General features: G+C 44.7%; 1 long non-coding RNA gene across 1 annotated transcript; it reads left to right on the forward strand.

Moving 5' to 3' along the window:
* The first annotated feature begins 1996 nt into the window (after positions 1-1996).
* On the forward strand, positions 1997-16203 carry LOC134731701 (uncharacterized). Its single transcript, XR_010114175.1, has 3 exons — positions 1997-2057; positions 3670-3773; positions 15999-16203. It is a non-coding gene; the product is annotated as an uncharacterized lncRNA (long non-coding RNA).
* The last annotated feature ends 5291 nt before the right edge of the window (positions 16204-21494 follow it).

Genomic DNA, 21494 nt, shown 5'->3' on the forward strand with positions numbered 1-21494 from the left:
CACAGTGGCCTTCTAACATCTTTCATGATATGTTCTTACATAGGACTTATTAGGCTGGTGCAGAACTAATTGTGGTTTTCTTTCTTTCTTTCTTTCTTTTTTTGAGATGGAGTCTCGCTCTGTTGCCCAGGCTGGAGTGCAGTGGCTCGATCTCAGCTCACTGCAAGCTCTGCCTCCCGGGTTCATGCCATTCTCCTGCCTCCACCTCCCAAGTAGCTGGGACTACAGGTGCCCACCACCACACCTGGCTAATTTTTTGTATTTTTAGTAGAGATGTGGTTTCACTGTGTTAGCCAGGATGGTCTGTATCTCCTGACCTTGTGATCCACCTGCCTTGGCCTCCCAAAGTGTTGGGATTACAGGCATGAGCCACCGTGCCCAGCCATAATTGTGGTTTTCACCATTACTTTTGAAGGTGAAAACTGCAATTACTTTTGCTCCAACCTATTCATATTAATTATATTCTCTTCATGAATATTATTATTCATGAAATTAATTCATATTGTCTTCGTGTGTCTCTCTCCCCACTAAGACTATAAGTTTCTCAGGGGCAGGAACCATATTTTATATTTCCAGGGCCTGGCACATGGTAGGTACTCTATCCATACTTGTGAAATTAATTAATGGATAGTCACATCAAGTGACTACTTTTTTTTTTAAGATGGAGTCTCACTCTGTAGCCCAGGCTGGAGTGCAGTGACGCAATCTCGGCTCCCTGCAACCTCCATCTCCCGGGTTCAAGCGATTCTCACGCTTCAGCCTCCTGAATAGCTGGAACTACAGGTGCATGCCCGGCTAATTTTTGTATTTTTTTTTTTTTTTTTTTTAGTAGAGACAGGGTTTCATCACGTTAGCCAGGCTGGTCTCGAACCCCTGACCTCAAGTGATCTGCCTGCCTTGGCCTCTCAAAATGCTGGGATTACAGGTGTGAGCCACCGTGCCTGGCCACATATAACTAATTTTAGGATTTGTTTTCTGTCTTGGGGCTTCCTGGAGGTCAAGTCTTCTGGCTGTGTCTCTAGGCTACCATGGGGTGCAGTGCCCAACTTGGGGGGCCATCAGGGGATTCCCTATAGACAAACTGTCCAGCCCTTCCTAGCATCCTGTTCCTAGTGGGGCACCAGATGGGCACAGAGCAGGAGTCAGCAGTTAAGGGTGAGCCCCAGAAGGAGCAGAGGAAAGAAAACACGAAGTGAGGAGAGCAGGAAGCAAGACTTCTCCCTCGGCTTTCCATGGCCCTGGGAGCTGAGCACTGCTGCCAAGCAAACAGTAGTGTGGAGGAGCGAGAAGGAGAGCCCAGGCTGGATGTGGTTGGCCGCTGGGTGGAGTTAAAATGTATAACGAGGGAGAGGCAGCTGAAGAAAAGAAAAGATTCTTTTAAAAATTCTGCTGAAGCCTAATTAAAAAAAAATTCCACTCTCTCATGCTACGTTTTAAGAGACTTCCCTTTCAGAATTATTTTCAGTCTGGTGGTAACAGGCAGGAAGAGTGTCAGATGTTCACCAAGCTATAAAGAGGACTCTCCCCACCCTCTAAAACACAGGGCCAGCCCCCACATGGCTTTTCTGACTTGGGCTATGAGGATACAGGATGTGAAGTTGTCAAGGCATAGATCTTTCCGGAAAGGAGTGTCCCATGTGGTAGATTTAAAAAAAAAAAAAAAAAAAGTCTGCAGTATTTTGTAGCTCCTCCCACCAAGAGGTGGAGTCAGTTTCACCAGCCCTTGAATCTGGGTTATACTGCTCATGGGACATCAGGACACCTAATGCAAGCAGAAGCTTGACAAGCAGTTGCACAGAGGGGTTTGCTCTCTTTTGCTGTTTTTGGAATCCAGCCATCATGTGAAGAAGTCTAGACTGGCTTACTAGATCCTGGAGACACATAGCCTGGTCACCCTTGTGGATCCCTCCCAGGTTCCAGGCACATAAGTGATACCATCTGGGACCACCAGGCCTCAGACAGTCCTCACCTGACTGTAGCCACATACACAAGTTCAGGTGAACTCAACAGAAGAACCTCCCAGCTAAGCCCAACCCAAACTGCCAGCCTCCAGGATGGTGAGCTAATTAATGATTGCTGTTTTAAGCCTCTAAGTTTTGGATATTTTAAAAATATGGTGCTATGGTCTCAATGTTTGTGTTGCCTGGAAATTAATATGTTGAAACCTAATCCCCAATTTAGGGGCATTAAGAGGTAGGGTCTTTGGGAAGTGATTAGATTATGAGGGTAGAGCCCTCCTGAATGGGACTCATGCCCTTACAGAAGAGGCCTGGGGGAGCTTGTTTGCCCCTTCTGCAGTATGAAGACCCAGCAAGAAGATGCCATTTATGAGGAACGGGACTTCACGAGATACCAAATGTGTCAGTACATTGATTTTGGACTCCTCAGTCTCCAAAACTGTGAGAAATACATTTCTATTGTTTATAAGTTGCCCAGTCTGTGGTGTTTTGTTATAGCAGTACAGATGAACTAAGACAGATGGCAAAACCAATCAATCAACCAACTAATACAGTTTGAGTCACAGGTGGGAAAATCCATGTAGAAATAATCACTTTACAACCTCGTATAGGAGAGCTATTATAATAGTGTGTTTTGGCCTGTTCCGGCTGCCGTAACAAAGCACCATAAACTGGGTAGCTTTTAAGCAGCAGAAATGTATTTGTCCCAGTTCTGGAGGCTGGGAAGTCCAAGATCAAGGCACTGGGGAAGGCAGATCTGGTGTCTGGTGAGGTCCTGCGTTCTGGTTCATAGATGGTGTCTCCTTGCTGTGTCTTCATGCGGTGGAAGGGGCAAACTAGCTCTTTGGGTCTCTTTTATAAGATCACTAATTCCATTCATTCATTAGAGCTCCACCCCTATGACCTAATCACTTCCCAAAGTCCCCACCTCCTGATATCGTCACATTGAGAGTTAGGTTTCAACATTCAGACCATACCCTAGAGCGATTCAGAGTGTGGGCTTTGGAGCCAGGCGGGTTCAGTCCCACCACTTAGATATAATCCTGGACACATTTGATAACAACAGTAACAGTGACAGTACATGCTTTGCAGGGTTGTAATGAGAACTGTGTCGGCCAGGGTCACACACCTGTATTAGGATAACTTGAGGAGAGTTTATATAGGGGCTATTACATCTACAAAGATGTGGTCAGGGTTCAGGGAAACACAAGAGAGAGTGCAGTGCCCTGAGGTTGTGATAGCACCCAGGTGGGAAGCAAGGACAGGGCATGGTGATGAGAAGCTGGGGACAGAGCAGGTGGGGTCAAGAGGGCTGCTTAACAGGACCCATAACCTTGTGTTGAGAAATGAGTCTGTTCCGCAGTGACATGGCTGGGAGGGGGCTGGGAAAATACAAACTCTGATCTAACTTCTTCCTCTTGCCTATTTTTGCCAGTGATCCTCATTGGCCAAATCCAACTAGAAGCCACAAGGCTTCAAATCAGCCTCCTGTGGCAAAAAGCAAGGTGGAGAAGGTGGGAGAGTAGATCTGGGGCAAATGGAAGGTATCCAGCTCATGGATTTAAAGGCAATAATGCATAGGAAAGCCCTGATCATGTACCTAGCACCCAGTCACTGTTTGCTGTAATATTATTATATTATTGGAAGAAACCAAGAGCTGTGGGTGGCAGAAGAGGAATTGAGTTTTTTTTTTGTTTTTTTTTTTTGCTAGGGCGACCTGCAGAATACTCATGGAGGAGGTCTGCTTTGAGTGGTGGCTTGGAGAGATGAAGAAAATAATAGAGCAAACATTGACATGGAACCTACTATGTGCAGGTAGCATTCTGGATGTCATACATACATTAATTTGTTTAATCTTCATAGCCACTTTATGGGGTAGGTACTGTGATGGTTAATACTGAGTGTCAATTTGATTGGATTGAAGGATACAAAATATTGATCCTGGGTGTGTCTGTGAGGGTGTTGCAGAAGGAGATTCACATTTGAGTCAATGGGCTGGGAAACGCAGACCCACCCTTAACCTGGGTGGACACCATCTAATCAGCTGCCAGTGCAGCTAGAATATAAGCAGGCAGAAAAATGTGAAGAGAGAGGCTCCCTAGCCTTCCAGCCTACATCTTTCTCCTGTACTGGATGCTTCCTGCCTTTGAACATTGGACCCCAAATTCTTCAGTTTTGGAACTTGGACTGGCTCTCCTTGCTTCTCAGCCTGTAGATGGCCTAATGTGGGAAGCTGTGATTGTGTGAGTTAATACTTAATAAACTCCCATATATATAGATGTGTGTGTGTATATATATATATATATATATACACACACACACATCTATTCCATTAGTTCTGTCCCTCTAGAGAATCTTAACACAGTACCATTATTATCCCACTTCACAGATGAGAAATTGAGGCAAAGAGAATTTAGATAACTCAGTCAAGGTCACACAGTAATAAGTAATGGAGCCAGGATTTGAACCAATTTCAAAGAGGGTGTGGGACACAGCATTTGTTTCTTAGGCGCAGAGCTGAAAAATGCACATAGAGGAAGCAGTGAGTCATTCACATGGACTAGTGTGGGGTTTGTGCTGTAGAATGGGGAAAGACAGTCTGGGGAGAGAGCCAAGGACTAGAATGATGGGCGGAGGAATTTGTCCTCCATTCTGGGAGACTCTGGGAAGCCACTGAGGACTTCAGAGAAGAGAAAGGCAATCACAGCGGGGCACCAGGAAATTTATCTGTGTGCACGGCCAAACTAACAAAGCAGGGAGCAACTGGAAGCCAGGCAATCAGTGAGAGGATAGTGCACAGGTCCAAGCACTAGGTGATGAGGGCTTGAATGGGGATGATAGCAGCCTACATGGAGGGAAGAGGCAAGGGCATTGCGCTGCTAGGGGAAGCACAACAGGACTTGGGGACTGAAGTACTGGATGTGTCAAGTGGGGGGGGCTGAAGGAACAGAAACAGATGGGAGGTTTGGGAGCCAGGTGATAGGTGAATGACAGTATCAGATGTATCATTCAGCCACACTTAGAGTACATGTTGGAAAAAAAAGTATACGTCAGCCAGTCTTGTGTGTTCTTTGGTTATAGTGCACATGTTAATAAGTCGTACCACTCCCACACACTGCAATCAGTTGCGAAATAGCAATCTATTTTGCAATATCAGCTCCTGGTAAATTTCACTTGTGAGCCTGGAACAAGGATGGGGGTGGATTCAAGGACCGCCCCCTGAGGTGGTGAGAGGACCAGGGTTGCAGGACATTGTGAGATTCGTTCTGGGGCAGCTGGAAGGATGCTTGGTTGCCCAGCGACAATGCTGCCTCCGCAGCAGCCTTGGTTTCCTGCAGTCCCGGATGCATCTCATTAAAAGGATAGAGGGATGGATGGCCGACACATTTTCTGAAGTGGCATTTTCAACATCCCGAGTCCTGGTATCTTGTTTATAAGTGGCACTTACAAAATACAAGGGAAAGAAAAAGAAAACGGGAGAGGAAGGAAGGTCTCCTAGGATCTCAAGCATGCAATGCGTGGATCTTGACTCTCCAATTTCAGCTTGTCTAAGAGACGGGGTGCAGAGCCTCCTTGAAATCCACCTGAAATGAATTAGCCTGAAGTAAAAGTAGGTGTTTATCTCAAGTCATTGCCTCAAATAGCTGACTACCTGTTGGAAGAAGGGTCTGATCGATGCAAACCAGAGCAGTCGTGCGTGAGCTGTTACACAGCGGTTAGTATCGATCAGAGCTAAAGGCTGCCGATAGGAATGTGGAGGGAACTGACAGGCAGAGAAGAGGGAAGAAGGAAACAGCCTTCGCTGGTGGCAGCCGTACAGAGGAAAGCCGATAAAAAGTCAATTGCACTTAAATGAATGGCTGCTAACTAAATATTTTGGGGGCCAGAGCCTTCCCAGGTAGCAGCTGGAGCATCTCTGTTCCGGAACTGAGACATCAAGCGAGAGCCGGGCATCGACAGGCAAGATCACTGGTCGCTGGTGATGGATGGGGGAAGAAGAGAGCCCCTGAATGCAGAGATGGGAGGCTTTGGGCTCAGCCGAGCTGACTGGGGCACTTGAGGACCGCCACTGACCACGGAGCACTGCTGACAGGCAAGAAAGGAACAGGGTGCAGGCTGGATGTTATGGAACAGTTGCTGATTAATTAGTTCATTTAAAACCCCGATGCTTTTTCCTGAACCTCAGTAAGGGCTGTTGAAACTAACGGCTGCAGAGAAAGTTGGACAATGGTTGGTCCTATCACAGACAGAAGCAGAATGGTGCCGTATAGTGTAGTTAAGAGACTGGCTGATGACTTATTTTCCTGAACTTTTATGCCCTCAGAAGCATTGTAATTCTTTTTCTTGAATTAGATGTGAACATGTAACTCGTTTGGCCAATGAAATGTGAATAGAAGTGACGCATGTCCCTGCTGGGTAGAAGCATTTAATTACTGGTGTACAACCTTCCTGTTCTTTGCTTGCCACCGTGATCCTGGGTACTAGTGTTGATATGGATAAGAGTGAAACTATCTGGAATGTTAAGCAAACGGATGCATAGTTTTCCAAAACTGCAATGAATTTTGAGTGAATAAGGAATAAACTTCTATTGTGTCACATCACTTAATTTTTGGGCTTGTTTGTTACCCAGCATAACTGAACCTTTTCTGACTGATACAGGGGGCTGGGTTTTAGAATCCTGTCTCTACCAGTTGTTACTATTTGGGTGATTTGGTCTATTTCCTAATCCACCCAAATCTTGGTTTATTTATATAAAGCACATGAAAACAGCAACAACAACAAATTACCATGTGCTGAATGTTCACAGGTGCAGGCATGGCAAAAGCTCTGCATATATTAACTTGATTAATTCTCAAAGCAACCGTGTGAAGAATCTATTCTTGTCTTCATTTTACAATTGTGAAACCTATCGCTCAGAGAGGTCGAAAGAATTCCCCATGGTCACACAGCTTATAAATGATAGGCAGGAATCCAAACCCAGGCATACCAACTCCAGAGCACTTTTTCTTAACCATTTTCCTATACTGGCTCTCAGCTTGGGTACTTAATAAATAACGGGTACTATAAGCCAAGGAAAATAAATTCACTGACTGACCCATTCTCAAGCACTCTATATGGAAGGAGAAGAAGAAAAGGTTGCATTTCTTTTGATCTTTTACCATTTTATACTCCCTATTCTCTTACAAGCCTCTGTAGAGTTTGATCCTGTCTGAAATATCCTTCTCCACTTGTTCCCCAAATCCTGGTTGTTTCTGAAACTCCAGATCAATTCCCCACTCATTTGTGATACAAACCAGGGAATTCCTTAGCATTAGAAGAGACCATCAAATAATACTTTTCGGAAGAGTTTCTCATCTATATAACAGGGATAGTAACAGTCACCTCATGAGGTTGTTGGAGTAATGTTCATCTTTTATCAATTGAACCCCAAAGAGATCCTGGGGAGAAAGGGGCATTACACTGACCAAGTGCCTACTTACTTTGTGCTAAGTCTCTCCTTAAACCTTCCCCGCACTCTTCCAAAGGGGATATCACTGACCCCAGATGACCGGTGGAGAAACTGAGCCTCAAAGAGTTGAAGCGGGCCAGGCGCAGAGGGGCACACCTGTAATTCCAGCACTTTGGAAGGCTGAGGTGGGTGGATCACTTGAGATCGGGAGTTTCTAAGACCAGCCTGGCCAACAGGGCGAAATCCCATCTCTACTAAAAATACAAAAATTAGCCGGGCGTGGTGGTGGGTTCCTGTAATCCCAGCTACTCGGGAGGCTGAGGCATAAGAATCACTTGAGCCTGGGAGGTGGAGGTTGCAGTGAGCCAAAATTGCACCACTGCACTCCAGCCTGGGTGGCAGAGACTATGACACACACACACACACACACACATGCACACACACACACACACACACACAGAGTTGAAGTGATATCTAGTGTCAGTCTCTATTTTCTCTGAGCTCATGAGACCATTTCACAATTTTGAGGCGTAACAGCCTTCTAAGTACTTTAATTAGGAGATCATCTTTGCCCTCTGCTTGTCAAATGCTGGTTACTTGAGAAATGCATTCTGTTTACTGATATATCAATGTATTGACGTGTAGTGTGTGCACATGTGTGCGTGTGTGTGCATGCACATGTGTGCGTGTGTGCATGTGCATGTGTGCGCCCGTGTGTGCATGTGTGCACGCTTGTGTATGTGCGTGTGTGTGTGCGTGCCCACTCACTAATGTCTGTGCTCATGCTCCTTTCAACCGATATTTTGGGTATGGGCTAAGGAGAGTGTGCTCAGGCTATTTTAAGTTTCTGTACTTAACGCTTAGCAATTTTAATAAACTTCATTCCTTTAGGTAGTCGACTTCATATTTTAAATATGGTTTTAATTAACCATCCTCCGTGTGTTTAAGGCAAAAGCAGGAAAACAGGGAAAGTGTCTAACCCGAGAGCATTGCCAGTGATTCCACTCTTTGTGACAATGAAGGCCAGAATTCCAGAACGCAGAGGCGAGAGCTCTCCCAAAATTGTTTCTTCGGGCATGGACTTATAATGCTTAAATCATTTCTGATTCCACTGGGTTCTGTTATTCCAGCACAGACTGTAAACATTTATTTTTGGGCTTTCCCAGAAATGTGCCTTATGGAAGGGATTAGCCGTTTGCGCATGTAAAGTTCCGAAGGTGAGCTCCTCTAACCTAACCCACATAATTAAAGTGGAAAATTTTTGGTGGAGGAAAAAAAAAACATCAGGGAAAATACCATGTTTGGAAAGAGAGCTGTACTCCTACAGTCTCAAGAGATGGCTCTGCGTTCTTGGGCACTTAATTATATCCCATCTTGCTGTGTGCTCCAATTCTTTCATCCTTTTGGTCTTCACAGACAATACCAGGATCCCTGGCACCATACACTCTTCTCCGAGAGGGTCTACAAAGTCTAGCTTTGCACTGAGACAGTAGGCAACTTGAGGACAAGGAGAGTGACACTGAGGTGGAGCCAGTGACTGGGTTTACACTATCATTTTAAAACATGATGTTCATTACTTTTTAAAGTGTGGAGTATATAGGGAAGAAAATAACAAAGAACAAAACAAAACAATAGTTTGTTTTTGTTTTTAAGATGGAGTCTTGTTCTGTCTCCGAGGCTGGAGTGCAGTGGAGGCGATCTCAGCTCACTGCAACCTCCACTGCCTAGGTTCAAGCGATTCTCCTGCCTCAGCCTCCCAAGTAGCTGGGATTACAGGTGCCTGCCACCAAGCCTGGCTTTTTTATTTTTAGTAGAGACAGGGTTTTGCCATGTTGGCCAGGCTGGTCTCGAACTCCTGACCTCAGGTGATCCATCCGCCTCGGCCTCCCAAAGTGCTGGGATTACAGGCGTGAGCCACCACGCTGGGCCCAGACAGTCTTATTGTAAAATGCAAATGGCTAGGGGCACTATTAGACATTTGTCACCAACCCCTCTGCAACTGCATCTTTGTGCCTGAGCTGGTTGTGCTGGTTCTGGAGTTAGACCCCCTGGGCTCCAATCCAGGTCCTGTCCCTTGCTGGCTCTTGTTAACTTCTTTGTGTCTCAGTTTCTCTATCTGTAAAGTGGGAGTAATAATAGGACTTGTTTTCTAGGGTTGACATTAGAATTCAATGAAAGAACATATGAAAATACCATGAGAACGAGTCAATGCACAGCATTACATAGCACGACCTGCAAAAGGTCAGCTACTATGCCTGTTATATATAATGAATGCCTAAATATAAATCATTTAAAAAAACAACCGCCTTTGTGAAGTACTTAATTTTTTTTTTTTTTTTTTTTTGAGACGGAGTCTCGCTCGTTCGCCCAGGCTGGAGTGCAGTGGTGCAATCTCGGCTCACTGCAAGCTTCGCCTCCCGGGTTCATGCCATTCTCCTGCCTCAGCCTCTCCGAGTAGCTGGGACTACAGTCGCCCGCCACCACGCCCGGCTAATTTTTTGTATTTTTTTAGTAGAGACGGGGTTTCACCGTGGTCTCGATCTCCTGACCTCGTGATCCACCCGCCTCGGCCTCCCAAAGTGCTGGGATTACAAGCATGAGCCACCGCGCCCGGCCGTGAAGTACTTAATAAACACGATACATGGTCCAGAGTGCTTTATGTACCTGACTCATACAATCTTTCATTCAACCCTAAGGAAGTAGGTTCTAGTAAAAATCCATTTCACAGAAGAGGAAACGCAAAAGCAAAATGTAACTTGTCCGAGGTCATGCAGCTAGGTCAAGCTGGGCTTTGAGGGCACGTCTGATTCTTCCTACTGGGCCAGCTAAGTAAGACAGGGTAGTTTTAAGAGGGGAACACAGAGAGACAGAGAGGCTTTAGGACCCAGAGATACTAGTCAAAGTGTGAGCTGACACAGTGAACCTCACGGGGTGGGAGGGATATCCAGAGGAGAGGGCGAAAGCATCAAAGGAGCTTTGCCTTTACCTGATTTTGCCTAGGGCCAGTACAAGATCTGATTTCTTTTGTGGTCTCCAATGTTGCCTGGAGCAAGGAGTTACCAAAAGCCACTGGATCCGAGTCTTAAAACTAGGTACTGTATTCCAGTTCTACCACACATTCTATGATCTCGGCAACTCACATTCCTTTCCCAGCAAGTTTCATTTTCTGGGAAATGGGGATCAAAAATCTTGGCTCACCTACCTCATGGAGCTATTGTGAGGCTCAAATGTTTGGGGATGTTTAACTGCTCAGTTAACTAGAAAGCACTGCACAGAGATGCTAGATATCATTATTGGCTTGATGCCTCCCTGTGATGCAAGAGAGATGAGGGTCTGGTGCAGTGGCTCGCACCTGTAATCCCAGTGCTTTAGGAGACCAAGTTAGGAACATTGCTTGAGGCCAGGAGTTCAAGACCAGCCTGGGCAACACACTGAAACCCCATCTCTACAAAAATTTAAAAATTAGCCCCACGAGGTGGCACACAACTGTAGTCCCAGCTACTCCAGAGGCTGAGGTGGGAGGATCACTTGAGCCCAGGAGAATGAAGCTACAGTGAGCTTTGAGTGTATCACTGCACTCTAGCCTGGGTGACAGAGCAAGACTCTGTCTCAAAAAAAAAAAAACAGTGGAGAGGGGATGCACTTGGTCCTTTAAAACTTTGATTTAGAGAGTACCCAAACTTGTGCCTCCCTGGAGAAAACTTTATGGTGTCAGAGATCCTGGTATTGTCTGGAATCAATTCAAGAACAGGGAAGGAGACTGGGAGCCTCGTGGATGAAGGTATTATGACAGCAGGTTTCAGGAACACGCCGTAATCAGCTCTCTCTTCCCTGTAGTTCCACTCCTAGCAATTTGGGGCCAGCTGGGGACTGGATGATGTCCTCTCTGATGCATTGGAATTTGTCCTGCTTTATGATCTGGTCTGCTATAGGACCACATATCACACAGAGACACAAAGCAATTGACAGAATCCCGGCCGTTTCTTACAGATCCAATATCCCGTGTCTAGGCTGTATTTCAGGCCAACTTTTAGTGAAGTGGATCAATGCTTGAAGCACATAATGTAACATGATTCTTCAAGAGTTTGATTAACTGTGTCACAGTCACAGCCTCAGTTCAGGTTCAACCTTTTAAAAGTTTTATTATTGTATAAAGTGATCAATCAGGAGGAGAGGGAAGACAAATGCTCGATGTTGGCCATCTCTCCCTCTCGTCTTCGTCAGCAAGTGTTCTTCTCCTGGTCAGTTCAGCCGATCGTGATGGAGAAATTCATGAAGATGCATGGCACAGCAAAATATGGACCACCAAAGAGTGCTCTGAGTGGAAGGCCAGCTGCTCCAGTGATGACCAACCTTGGCAACACTGGGGTGTTTTAAGAAGTTCAGAGCCCTGTATTTCACCCACAGAAGTTCTGATGCTTTTGGTCTAGGGCATGGTCTGGGCATCTCTTGGGGATTCTAATGTGTAACTGAGTGTTATGGTGGAATTATGTCCACAACCCCCGGTATCCCAGAATGTGACTGTATTTAGAGATAAGACCTTTAAAGAGGTAATTCGGGGCTGGGCGTGGTGGCTCAGGCCAGTAATCCCAGCACTCGGGGACGCTGAGGTGGGTGGATCACCTGAAGTCAGGAGTTCAAGACCAGCCTGGCCAACATGGTGAAACCCCGTCTCTACCAAAAACACAAAAATTAGCCAGGCATGGTGGCGAGTGCCTGTAGTCCCAGCTACTAGGGAGGCTGAGGCAGGAGAATTACTTGAGACTCTCTCAAAAAAAAGAGGTCATTAGGGTAAATTGAGGGCATATGGGTGGACCCTAATCCAATAAGACTGGTGTCCTTTTAAGAAGAGGAGATTCGGACACAGACACATAGAGCAAAGACCATGTGAACACTCTGGAGGAAGATGGCCAGCTATAAGCCAAGGTGAGAGGCCTCAGAAGAAACCAGTCCACCCAACACCTTGATCTTGGGCTTCTGGCCTGCAGAATTATGAGAAAATAAATTTCTGTCATTGAAGCCACCTAGTTTGTGGTACTTTCTTTGTGGTATTTTGGGGGTTCCTGCCCACCAACTTCTGTTTTCTCCATCTCCAGATCCCTCTCTTGGAACATATCCTGTTAGAAGCTGCTCTCACAGTAATCCCCAAGAAAGTATTAGCTGAACTTAATGTTTTAGCCCTCCCACAGGTACCTGCATTTTCATATGGGATTCTTACCTGGCGTAATCTAGGTAGCTGAGATGCATTTGGACTGATGGCTTTCCATTTATAATTGCTGTAGTGATAGCCAATACTTATTATGTGCCAAATACTGTTTCAAATGCTCTCTGTGTCTATCTATATCTATGTCTACATCTATATCTAATACTCATTTGCTGAATCCCCCCAATAGCCCTGTGAGGTAGGTGTGCTTAAAAGAGGAAGCTGAGGCACAAAAGGGTTGAGTAATGTATCCAAGGTCTTACAGATAGTAAATGGTAGAGCTACGATTTGAACCCAGCAAGTCTGACTTCAGGTACCATGCTTTTAACCACTCACCACTCAGATGACCTCAATGGCCCCTTGCAGGGTCAGAACAGACTTTGAGGACTAGCTTTGTTTTTCTAACAATAGCTGTTAGTGACCTTCCCTGTTAATCTTCCCACCTCTTTTTTTTTTTTTTTTTTTTAGAGACAGTCTTGCTCTGTCACCCAGGCTGGCATGCAGCGGCATGATCATGGCTCAGTCCTGGTCTCAAGTGGTCCTCCGGCCTCAGCCTCCCTAACAGTTGTGACCACAGGCACGTGCTACCACACCCAGCTAACTAAATTTTTTTTTTGTAGATATGGGGTCTTGCTGTATTGCCCAGGCTGGTCTTGAACACCTGGGCTCAAGTGATCTTCCTGCCTCAGGCTCCCAAAGTGCTGGGATTACAGGTGTGCCCCACTGCACCTGGCTCCCTGTTAGTTCTTATTTCTCTATTTCTAAGTCCCTGAGACAGTATCCTCTGTGGAAGATTTTTTTTAAATTGTTTCCAAGTATTACCCTTCCCTATGGGAGGATTATCCTTCTCCCATCTCATCAACATCAGACTTGGCCATGTGACTTGCTTTGGCTGCCAATAAAATGTAAGAGGAGGTGATGTTTGCTACTTTTGAGCAGAAATTTTAAAAGTCATCATGTGATTTTTCTCTTCTCCCTTCTAGCATGAGAATGCTTTGAAGCCAGGCCCAAGCAGCAACTTCAGCTCAGGTCTCAGAATAAAGACAAAATAGAGGGGAGATGCAATCAACCTGTGTTGATTGAACAAAAATGTATCTTTGTTGCAAATCACTGAGACTCAGGGGTTATTTGTTACTGCATCATTACTTAGTAAAAACTGACTGATACACTCTCTGAATACCAATATATTTAAGTGAAATGCCCGGACTGTTGTAAGGATAATATCTTTAATCAATAAGCATACTCTTAAATAACCAATAAACTGTATTATAGCTTATCCAAGAAATCTTGCAATAGAGCTTTCTACCCTCTGTGAATACTTTCTATGCGTCTATCCGTCTCCATCTCAGAAGGCTAAAAGATCATAAACCCTTGCCTAGCTCAGTACACACAGAGTTCATTCACCAGCTCAATATGCACAAAGAGAATCAGAAAGAACAGATGGAGCAAACTAAATGTTATTTTAGGTTGCAGGACATTGGATAGAATGGGAGAGAAAAAGGATTTATTTTCTTTCATAGATGGGAATTAGTACAAAGGCCTGATGAGACTGTCCCTTATCCAAGGACAGAGAATAAAAGAACTCTTCAATGTAAATTATCCATTCCAAACTTTCGACCCTGCTGCCATTTTTAGTTCCAAGTTGCTCACTTCTCTTAGAGGTTGCAAACTTATGACCTATGAACTGAATGTGGCCTGTGGAAGTCTTTTCACATACCAAATAAAACACTATTCTATGTGTGGATGTTTGAATCAAATTGATTGCCAACAATCGAAATTTGAGATATTTTAGGTTAAAAAAAAATAGTTCCAGCTTCTCTTAATTGAAAGCCTTGGTTACACCGGCCTTAGGAAAGTTCAACTAGAGTTGAGTAGCAGCTGCCTTTTAGGCTGGGCATGGTTGCCGCAGTCCCTACCTCTCCCTATTGCCTTATATTAGGCTCACTTCATTTATGTATGTATGTATGTATGTATGTATGTATGTATGTATGTATTTTTTTGAGACAGAATCTCACTTTGTCGCCCAGGCTGGGGTGCAGTGGTGCCATCTCGGCTCACTGCAACCTCCGCCTCCTGGGTTCCAGCAATTCCCCTGCCTCAGCCTCCTGAGTAGCTGGGATTACAGGCACATGCCAGCACGCCCAGCTAATTTTTGTAATTTTAGTAGTGACGGGGTTTAACCATGTTGGTCAGGATGCTCTTGAAATCCTGAACTTGTGATCCGCCTGCCTCGGCCTCCTAAAGTGCTGAGATTACAGGCGTGATTATTTATATTCTTTGCTTAATCCATGGAGCCACTTGAGTTTGCCACCTTGAGTATCAATTAACTCCTTTCCTTTCCTTTTTCTTGTCCTTCTTTTATTCCTATGTCTTCCATAGTAAACAAGGAGATCTTGGGAACTCCATTTTTGCCACTCTGAGGATATCACTCTTCTGCCTTGTTTTTGGAATTTGGGGTGACCCAAACTTGACAGTCCAGTTCTTTGGTTCCCAAAGAGGTTCATTCTAAACTATCTATTAGGTTGGTGAAAAGTCATTGTAGTTTTTGCCATTGAAAGTAATGGCCAACGAGCTCGGTGGCTCATGCCTGTAATCCCAACACTTTGGGAGGCCAAAGCAGGCAGATCACTTGAGGTCAGGAGTTCGAGACCAGCCTGGCCAACATGCTGAAACCTCGTCTCTACTAAAAACACAAAAATTAGCCAGGCATGGTGGTGCATGCCTGTAGTCCCAGCTACTTGGGAGGCTGAGGTAGGAGGATCACTTGAACCCAGGAGGCAGAGGTTGCAGTGAGCCCAGATTGCACCACTGCCCTACAGGCTGGGTGACAGAGCAAGACTCTGTCTCAAAAAAAAAAAAAAAAAAAAAGTAATGGCCAAAACTGCAATGACTTTTGCACCAATCAAATAAGACAATTCTAGGGGTGCAGGGAAGAGATGCTTTCTGCTGGAGATTCTGACAATGTTTATCTAATAGCTTCTACAATACTTGGTGATTTGCATACTTGTGTAGCTAGCAGGTCTTGGAGCAGCATAAGCTTCCTGCCCACTAGATAATTCTGTTGCTTAACAAACCATAACAGCTTTGATTACACGGAAAATACTAGCAGTAAATGATTGGAAAATGATTTTACTGTTTTCTGTTATGGAAACTCACATGTAGGAACATTATGGAACTGTCTTGAAATTTCTTTTGCCTTCTAAATATAAAATCACTAGACTTTGATATTTCAGCAATTCTACATTTTAAAATATCAGAGCTGATGAGATCGATACTGCTTTGTAGATACCTACACTGCAGAGAGCCAGCTAGTGCTATCTGGATAAAGTAGACAGTAGGTAGGCATTTGCAAGCCTTTCTCACCTACCCGTTTCTTTTTCTGCACCAGATTCATCGCTATACTGACCTCTCATTGACTAAAACTTTACATCAAGGCTCAGGGACTGTAAACCCACGGCAGCTTGGAATATGGAATGTGGATGTTGAGATACACACTTCAGTTCCTGAACTCAGTAATGAAATCGCCCTCAGAGTTCTCATGTCAGCATTCAGCTAGCTGCAACTTTCTCCTGCGTGCCTTCTAAGGAGATTAAGAACGGGTATTTTATTTTGTTTCCGTTTTAGTTTATTTGAAGGTTTTATGATGTCTTGGTTGAGTGGCTCGTGGGACTTGCAAATAAACATACTGCTTTTAAAAATGGCAAGTTGTTTTTATTTATTTCTTTTAGGTGCCCAGTGACCTCCGGGTATATTAGGCAGCTTTAAATTATAATTAAAATAATAACTGTGGTCCTAAAACAGTAATAGATGTTGAATGATACAAACACCAAATTAGGATATTCAGAAAATCTGGATGAAGGAAGCCAGAGAAAGCATGGAATTAAAAAAAATTATCTTTGTGGCAGTGTGACCAAAGGAAACTTATCTCAAACAGCAGCTTTGTTATAATGCTTTTGTATTGTTTTGCCTTCCTATAAGTCTACTCAAAATTTTTTTTGTATTTGCTAGATTTGGGGTATTGGGGGGTGGGGGAATAACCAGTTCTTTAGTTGATCTTGCTATGACTTTGCCGACAGAAGGAAATAATGAAAACTGCTTGTCATCGGAAAAAATCCCTGTATTCTAATGATTTCTTGACAACTTCTGAAGTCCATGGGCACAATCAGTAGACGCTGACATTGTGTTTCGCTGGATGCCAAATCCTCGGAATGCTTCTGCGTCCCTCTAAGACATACATCTGCATTCCTCCATCTGTCATCTTAGTTCATCTTCCTCTCCCAACTGTTCTTAAATTAAATGACTACATCTAATGGGAGATTTTCTCGTGAAAGCTTATGAGAATTTGTCTGAAGACAAATTAAAACATTGCAATGTAATCACCCAGCTCCACTCTCAGCTTGGCTAGTCCCGGTGCCTACTTCTACCCAAAGGAGTTAATCAATGTTTGGGCCCTGTATAGAGAAAAGCAACTAGGAAGGAAATCCATTCAAGGGGAGATGGAATCCACCCGCTGACGGTCAGAGGGTCAGGGGATGAAGACTGGATCTGCCCGCTGCAGAGACAGCTGTGAGATATGCCAGGGCTCCAAAGACCAGGGCAAGAAGAGTAGGAGGCAGGGAGTGAAAGAAAACAAACAGCTGGTTCTAGAATATCAAGGCATGATGCTTAACCCCAGGGATATAAAAGTTCCCCTTCCCTTACCCTCCACTCCCCATGGATGAGTGGATGTCTTCCTGCAGTTGTTACAGGTCACTAGGGTTGATGGGACTCTTCAGCTTGGCTGGTTATTGCCCCCCACTTTTTTTTTTGAGATAGGGTCTCACTTTTGAGATAAGGTCTCACTCTGTCGCCCAGGCTGGAGTGCAGTGGCATGATCATGGCTCACTGCAGCCTGGACTGCCCAGCCTAATGTTACAGGTCACTAGGGTTGATGGGACTCTTCAGCTTGGCTGGTCATTGTCCCCTACTTTTTTTTTTTTTTTTTTGAGATAAGGTCTCACTCTGTCGCCCGGGCTGGAATGCAGTAGCATGATCATGGCTCACTGCAGCCTGGACTGCCCAGGCTCAAGCGATCCCCCCACCTCAGCCTCCCAAGTAGCTGGGACAACAGGCGTGCACCACTATGCCTGGCTTATTTTTGCAAACTCTTTTGTACAGACACAGTCTCACTGTGTTGCCCAGGCCGATCTCAAACTCCTAGGCTCACGCAATCCTCCTGCCTCGGCCTCCCAAAGGGCTGGGATTACTGGTGTGAGCCACCGCGCCCTGCCTGGTCATTGCCCTTTTATTCTCTCCCTGTACCATGTGAATCCCTTTCAACATTTGGTTGAAGGGGACAGCATCTCCAGCAATTCCACCTTACAGAAATTTATCCTAATGAGACGAGACGGATTCACTAAGCACAAAGTTGTCCATCATATCATTGTTTACAACACCACTGCTAATTAATAGGGAATTAGTTAAATAAATGATGGTATAGCCAACACTGGAATGCAATGCAGTCATTGCAATGAAACTGTGAAAAGTCACCAAAAATTATTGAAAATCTATAACCCACTGACATGGTATATTGTTGCAGACAGTATGCATACTATGATACCACTGGCATGAAATAAAACATATGTACATGTGTATGCATAGGAGACATCTGATAGGATGAAGTCCAGGTTAACCATGTTTACTTCTGGGTGGTGGAATTTTTGGTGATTTTAATTTTTATGCTTTGATAAATTGCTTGCATTTCTCAAGATATTGTACATTATCTTTTAATCAGAAAAATAAAGCTTAAAGCTAGGTCTGTATTTGAGAGAAAAAAAGAACAGCCTTGGTTAGTGGTATGTGAGTCATTACACTGTTCTCCTAAAGTCTCCAAACCCAAAAATTTCCCAAGGCACTGAATCCTGGGAAAGAGCTTTGGCTGGGTCATGATGGGAACAGGGAGTTGGCTGCCCCCGTGATGCTCCAACTCTTTATTCCCAGGCTACGACAGTCTAATTTGATAATCATTTCCATTGAAACTTTATGATCCTTACTAAACACTCAGAGTGCTTCACTGGATCAATGCTTTCAAGTCCATCCTCACATCATCTTTGTAAGGCAGAGGTAGGTGGGGAATATGAAGAAAAGTTTCAGGACCTGAGTGGCTGTGGGACTTGAGGGAGACCATGGTACTGCTGAGACTAGCGTACTGGTTCTCAATCTCTCAGCTCAGTGCTTCCTCCACAAACCCCTAGTGCTTCACTTTCAGAAGTGAGATGGAGCCAGGCATGGTGGCTCACGCCTGTAATCCCCCCGCTTTGGGAGGCCATGGTGGGAGAATTGCTTGAGGCCACGAGTTTGAGACCAGCTTGGGCAACACAGTGAGACCTTATCTCTATAAATAATTTAAAAATTAGCTGGGCATGGTGGGCACATGCCTGTACTCCCAGCTACTTGGGAGGCTGAGGTGGGAAGGATTGCTTAAGTTTGAGGCTGCAGCGAGCTATAATCATGTCACTACACTCCATCCTGGGAGACAGAGTGAAACGCTGTCTCAAAAAAAAGGTATAAGATAAAATAACCTTTTTAATAATTCAGGAAATGAAACTAAAACCACCTGTATCTTGTGTAGGGATGTTCCAGAGTTGGATTATAATCTGGCTGTGATCGAAGTGCTCATTAAGAGGAATATTTTTGGACCTCTAATGGCTATCATTGGTCCTGATTCATCCTGATCTGCTGAGACAATCCTCTCAGGGAAGTCTGGAGTTTGGGTTAAAGGTTTCAGTTCTACTATTAACAGTGGCTAACAAAGGCAAGGGTTAACCTGACTAGGTCTCAACCTTTTCATACCTAAAACAAATGGGGAGGCTTGGTGTGGTGGCTCACACTTGTAATCCCAGCACTTTGGGAGGCCGAGGTGGATGGATCACTTGAGGTCAGGAGTTCAAGACCAGCCTGGCCAACATGGCGTAACCCTGTCTCTACTAAAAATACAAAAATTAGCCAGACGTGGTGGTGAGGGCCTGTAGTCCCAGCTACTTGGGAGGCTGAGGCAGGGGAATCAATTGAACCTGGGAGGCGGAGGATGCAGTGAGCAGAGATTGTGCCACTGCACTCCAGCCTGGGTGACACAGCAAGACTCTGTCCCAAAAACAACAAACAAACAAACAAACAAAAAAAACACGAATGGGGAGAGAAACCTTGGCCTTACACTCCCCAAGGCATCATTTGGAGGATCAAGTGATGGAAGAGATAAGAAGCCCCTCTCTCTGACTTCTCTCTAGACTTCTCAAGAGCAGCTGGTCACTCTACCCCACAGCATATTCTTGTAATATGCTGACACTTACACTCTACATCTTGAGGTTTCTGCCTCCCCAGTCGGGCTGTGAAAGAACAAAGTCAAGAATGATTCTGATTCAATATAATACCACGCCTATGACCTAATACTGTAGTTTTCAATAGTTGTTTGCTGACTAGGTGAATGGTTCAGAAATTCAAAGTACTCCACCAGTGAAATACCTTAAAGATTGTATCAGTGAAACTCATGGAACTGTCTTACTCCGAAATATGCAATGTATTACCCATTTAAAAAAGCTCACACACTTTCTGAGATTGTTAGAGTATTTGGAATGACAAAAGTAGTTGCTGACATTTGACTGATCGCTTTGTGCCAAGCACTGTGCTAATCTCTTGAAATAATTTTTTTTTTTTTTTCAGAGACAGGGTTTCGCTCCGTCACCCAGGCTGGAGTGCAGTGGCTAGATCATAGTTTATCGTAGCCTCAAACTCCTGGGCTCAAGGGATACTCCCATCTCAGCCTCCCGAGTAGCAGGGACTACAGTTGTGCTCCACCGTGTAGGGCTAATTTCTAAATTTTTTGTTGAGACAGGGTCTTGCTGTGTTACCCAGGCTGGTCTCAAACTCCTGGGCTCAAGCGATCCTCCTGCTTCTGCCTCCCGAAGCGTAGGGATTACAGACATAAGGCATCACATCACGCTCAGCTAAATAAACTTTCTCATTTAATCCTACCACCCTCCCTTTGAGGTAGGTGGCATTATCATTCCAGTTTTTCAGATTCTGACTCTGAGGCTCAGGAGGTAGTCTGCCCATGCAGAGAAAGAATAGGTCTGGAAGCCACTGCCCAGCCTGTAATGTTGATCTCTTTCCTGACTGTGTGTCTGGAGCAGATTTGCAACAAAGAGCAGGGTGGTTTAGGACCTGTTTATTTTCATTCTAACTCAGGGTTTATACTGAGTTGGCTTCTTGCAGATGCTCTTTCAACCAGCCCCTGTTGAGCAGGTAAAACTGAACAAGGCTGCGATGAAGACTCAGATGGGCTGCGTATCATCACCCCACCTTCCGACAATATCATTCACCTCCAGAGCATTAGCTCAAACATGGTCCCTCCCTTTGTTTCTTAAATGTTCCCATTTTCTTTTACTTCCCTCTCTGTTTCCTCTTAACCAGCTGAGTGACAGAAACTCAATGCTGACCACTTCATTAGCTGATGACCTTGTCCCTCTGGCTTTTTGCCCTGCCTGCTCTCCTGGGCAGGTTGCCTTACGTCATAAGTCCTTGTTAAAGGTCAGGACCTCTGAGCCATCAGCACTGGGCATGTTGTTTTAATATATATCTAGAGAAATCAGGGCTGTCGGATCACATTAGGTCCTATTTACGGACTGCACGCCAATACCCGCCTTAGAGAAGAACTGTTACCTTTGAAATACAATCATGGCTAGTTACCAGTGGGTACAGAGGGGGGATTATATTCCATCAGTGAGGCCCTTGTAATCTGTTTCTCCCCCCATTGGCAGGGCTACCCTTCTTCCTGTACAGAGAAAATCCTTATAAACAGTAGTCACATAAAGGAGTGAGGCTAAGAGATACATTGTGTTTTTAAAAC

This window comes from Symphalangus syndactylus, chromosome 11 (genome assembly GCF_028878055.3).
Source record: "Symphalangus syndactylus isolate Jambi chromosome 11, NHGRI_mSymSyn1-v2.1_pri, whole genome shotgun sequence".
NCBI classification, from domain to species: domain Eukaryota; kingdom Metazoa; phylum Chordata; class Mammalia; order Primates; family Hylobatidae; genus Symphalangus; species Symphalangus syndactylus.